Consider the following 4,770-nt stretch of genomic DNA (forward strand, 5'->3'; position numbering starts at 1 on the left):
AGACTTGCCTGAGTGAAGTCTCCTCATTTGCATCTGAACCTGGTATTAGATAGTAGAAAAAGTAAATAAAGGCAAAAACATCGCAAGACAGCATCTCTGTTTTCCTTTTTCGTGTGTAAATGTAAAAAACGAGTCTTTCATATGCTTCATTTACATGTGCACAAAAACATATAGCAAAGAAAAAGCCACATTCGGCAAAATACAAGTGTACATGTGGACGTAGATTTTGTGTCTCTGTTTTCTGCTGCAGGTGAGAGACGAAAATTGCTGCTCAGTCCTCCCTTTGCGCTTCTTTTCTACACTCAAGCAGCATTTCATTTATCACAAGTGCTCACATGCAAACATACCAACACTACTCACTCACTGACATATCACATAATTTTTTCCATATAGTGTTTTTGACATCCCATTATTTGTTGTGACCTTTGAGCTATTTGTAATACTGCAAAGTGTTTTTTACGATAGCATCAAGTGATTTCAGTTTGTGTGGCGGGAGGAGGAAAACAGTGGAGCAATCTACAATTCTTGAGGAGTGGACTTGCAGGCTTTTATTGCATAAAAAGACAGGACTGTAATGGTAAGGTGCAAACTGGATCACAAAACAACTACATTTGATTGCCAACACAACTTTTAGCATGTGTTAGCATGTCTGTGAAAGCACCTGCACAGACAGCCTGCCAACACAAATGTAGCCAAGCTGAGCACAGCAGCCAGAGCCTGAACTTCAACAGGTAACAAAGACAGTAATTAGCAGTTCACCTTGCAGTGTTGTATGTCCCATTTCTATCTGTATGTTTCAGCACTGGATGTGTAGTTAGCTTAGTTGCCTTCCAAGCAGGTTTGTGATTCCTGGCCAAAGTAAAACTGTTTTGAGATTGTAACTCAGGAGGAAGAGTGGGTTGTTTACCGATCAGTGAGTGAGAGGTTACTCTGATTACTCTGCATATCTAAGTGAGCTTGGGCAATATACTGAACCCTAATGCTTTCATGTGAGTGAGTGCAAATGTTAAACAATATTGTCTAACATGTTGAATGTAAATGTTGAATGTCTGTTACTTGGTGTAAAAAGCTAATTTAGAGCTCCAATTGAGTGAAAAGCTTTTATTGCTTTTATTGTTAATGTACAAAAAAACAAGAGCATGCAAATTGTGTCAAAAAATTCATTGTGCTACTAGCACAACCTTTGTCCTCAGCAGATATCTGCACAGACAATAATAACATAACGCTAGAGAAGATCCTAGAGTGACATCAAAGCTGAGTGTATGCAGACCTGAGCCCAGCAGCCAGAGCCTGAACTTCAACAGGTAACAAAGGCAGTGATGAGGAATTAGGCTTGGACACCGGAGCCTCCATTTGACCTGCATTTTTAAGTATTGGTGGTATACTTATTAGAGCTAAGGCTACAGCTATCGATTATTTTGGTAATCGAGTTAGTTATCAGTTAGTCCGTCTTTTAATCGGATAAGAAATGCTTTTGTCTTATTAATGAGCAATAAAACCCATTCAAAGAAAAAAAACAACCCACAGGTCTTTCAGAATGAACTGCATATTAGTTTGCATTTTAGAAATTACAATGTTTTAAAGTTTAACTGCATAAAATAGATTTTTTTATAAAAAACCAACAAAACTAAACTCTTTGATTGGATGTACATTTCATACTGAAAACATTTTCTTAAATTCAAAAATATATAAATAATCTCAAGTACGATCAAAGGGCAAAATCAAATAAAATAAGATATATACGCAATCGAAAATAAAGCATACCTTTACTCTGTTTTCTTGCCTGTTTTCTTGGAGGCAACTTTTTGTCCTGCGGAAAACAGACGCTATGATGATATAGACGTTAACTAATAGCGTCCAACCGAACAACAACCCTCACGTCAGTGGCTCAGAGTTGCCCATGTACATTTTTATTGGCCTGTGAAAAAATCTTTTATTTTTATATTTTTAAATGCGAATCCAGTTTAATTGATAAAATATTTTATATTACTCCACTTTCAATCTAAAAAATGGTACGAAAGCCTTGAACTAAATCTGGACTAGTACACCCCATGCCCCCCTTTAGAGTCACCACTATTTGCTGGAGGTATCGCTTCCATATAAAATTTGAATACACCTTCTGGAGGCTTACTGCAGACTTTTTGCTGTGTAAAACAAACAGTGGTGGAGGGAAATGCCAGTTTCCTTTTCCTTTTCTTCATGTCGGAGTTTATTGATCAGGTGGTTTGATGAAGGACTCCTGCTAGCTTTTTCCCAGTTAAGGTTTTAATGGTGATTACAGGAACAGGGCCTCTGTTTTGAACACTAGAAACACTCTTTCTTTTACTCAGTTTGAGCTTACCATCTCATTAAAAAAAACTGTGGCAGCGTCATCATCACTGCTGCTATGTTATCTGTGTTTTTGTTTAAAACTGGGGGCTGTGTGGGCTTAATGTTTTCGGACTTTTTATTCCAACACTGCTCCTAAATACGTTCCTACTGCAGAGCTGTTTTTAGTTACAAGAATGAAATGTTTGTCTTTTCATCATTTAACACAGCAGTCCCCAATCCACCACTCCGTGAGGCGTTTGGTACCGGGCCGTGACAGTTGAGGCTTGGGTGTGAAATGTACTGTTTTCAGGGTTTTTATTGTTTTTTATCGTTATTTTTTTTAAAATCATTTTTATCATTGACTCGGTTTCCCTGGGTTTTTTCCTGTGTGTTATGAAGAATTCTTTTTTTGGGTGCCGGTACTGGTTTTATTTTGTTATATTTGTTTGCGACACCTTAAAGGCCGGTCCGTGAAAGTATCATCGGACACAAACCGGTTTGTGGCACAAAAAAAGTTGGGGACTGCTGATTTAACACATCGGCATACTGCAGAGTCATGTGTTAAATGATGCACTGTCTGTGTCAAGAGTTTTATAATCAAATTACTGGAATTACTCGATGAATCGTTGCAGCCGTAGTTAGAGCAGTTGATCCGGGTTCGATTCTGAGTCAATGCAAAGCTGCTTTGCTGCTGTAGTGGAGAGGAAGAGCAGGTTGTCTACTGTCCTTGGCTGATCTACTCTTTATGTAAAAAAATATTTTTGGGCAAGATACCGTACCTGATGAGCCTGTGTGTGTGTGTGTTTGTGGGTGTGTATGTGTGTGCAATTGTTAGACAAGGTGCGGGTGAAATAACTCCCCAGACTAAGCGGAAAGGTGCTTTATACGCACCAGCAATCACTTCAAAGTTTGTTGTTGTTGTTTTTGTGTTTGTACTATAAGAAAAATCATATGTGTATTCTCATTAGCATATATGATGAGGATAGGGGTTTAACTTTTTGAGTAACGACATTCAATTACAATTACAATTAACATTCTGATAACTTTACCCTCCGACCTCTTTAAATGTGGGCACGTCTGGGTCCAACAAGTCCACATTAACAAAAATGTAGTAAACAATCGCACTAATAATACAACAGCAATCCAACAAAGTCACAGGACTCAGTTAAAATCATCCACACTGTCACAAAAATAGCGAGTAAATTCATTCAGTGTTTCCTCGCTCAGCTCTCTCTCTCCGTGTGGTTTCTAAGGTCTCTCCATCTCTCTCTGTTACCGGCAGGCAGCCAATCATCTGCAGGGTCTCGCGCCTCCTGTTTTCGCCTCACCTCGCCTCAGTGCCAATCAGACCGTTCACACTGCGCACACGCCACGGCACGTCGCCACGGGCGCCGCTGACAACAGGAGACACGGCGGAGGGCACAAGCCACCACACACACACACCTCCCCTCCCTGTTACTGAACATCAGCGTTGTGTGTACCCCCTGCCACCACCCTCCCTCCTCCCTCGCTCCCTTCACTCTGTCGCAAGAGCGACGCACGTATCCGTTCATAACCTCCGCCATTATTCATCACCCCCTACCCCCTCCCTCTCCCCCGTCCTTCTCCTTTCTTCCCATGGTGCCGTTTTTTTTCCTTTCCTCGAGCTCGTCTCTTTTTCCCACCCCTGCAGGGTCTCCACAGAGCTGCTTCCTCCTCGCCTCACCCGGGCTAATTTAACGCCTCTCTCTCTCTCTCTCTCTCTCTCTCTCTCTGTGTGTGTGTGTCTCTCTCCCTGCCTCGCACTGGCTTGTGCCAAGCCCAGGTGATTATCCATCCGCCCCCCGTTACCCCCTCCATTCCTCCTCCTCCTCTCCTCGGTACCAACAGACCGACAAATCCCTCCCGGTGCTCCTTTCTCCCCCCTACCCCTCCTCTCCTCTCCTTTCCTCTCTCTCTCTGTCTCCTTCCCGCCAGCCATGATCCGTGGCGGGCTAATTCCCAGACGGTCTTCTTCCTCTTCTCCTCCTTCCTCCTCTTCTTCTCATCACCCTCTTCCTCCACCACCTCCTCCTCCTCGCGGGCCCGGTAAGTAGCAGCAGCAGCAAGCGCCGTCCATCTTCTCGTTTACTCCTCCTCTCTCTGTCGGACTGCATGCTGTGTTCACGGTATTTACCGCTCGTTATCGAGTCTGGCTATTTTTTTTTTTTTGATTGACCCCCCTCCCCCCCAACACTCACCCTCCCCCCTCCCTCTCCTCCTTCTTCCCTCCTTCCTTTTCCTTTCTCGTGCTGTGCCGGGGGAGGGGGAGGAAGGAGGGGAGGTGTTAATGTGTCGCGTGGGAGAGCCGTTTTCCCCCCTCGCGGCCGGTGGCCACCATGACCTTCTGTCGGAGCTCGCGCCAGCCCGGTTGACCAGACAGGGTAATTAGTTACGCCTCGGGGGAGTGGGAGAGTGGTGGTGGTGAGGAAGGGGGGGGGG

General features: G+C 43.6%; 1 protein-coding gene across 3 annotated transcripts in view; it reads left to right on the forward strand.

Annotated features, from left to right (window-relative positions):
* Positions 1-4,157: 4,157 nt before the first annotated feature.
* Positions 4,158-4,770, forward strand: part of LOC102290808 (CXXC-type zinc finger protein 5) — a 14,383-nt gene continuing 13,770 nt past the window's right edge. For 2 of the 3 annotated variants that reach the window (XR_006053165.1, XM_042215114.1), the window contains exon 1: positions 4,158-4,377. The gene's annotated coding sequence lies outside the window, so the exon portion shown is untranslated. Of the gene's footprint in view, positions 4,378-4,596; positions 4,713-4,770 lie in introns of those variants that run through there. The other variant, XM_042215116.1, reaches the window with a different exon arrangement.

The sequence above is a fragment of the Haplochromis burtoni genome, unplaced genomic scaffold (assembly GCF_018398535.1).
Source record: "Haplochromis burtoni strain Fernald_Lab_line unplaced genomic scaffold, NCSU_Asbu1 Contig_660, whole genome shotgun sequence".
In the NCBI taxonomy this organism is placed as follows: Eukaryota; Metazoa; Chordata; class Actinopteri; order Cichliformes; family Cichlidae; genus Haplochromis; species Haplochromis burtoni.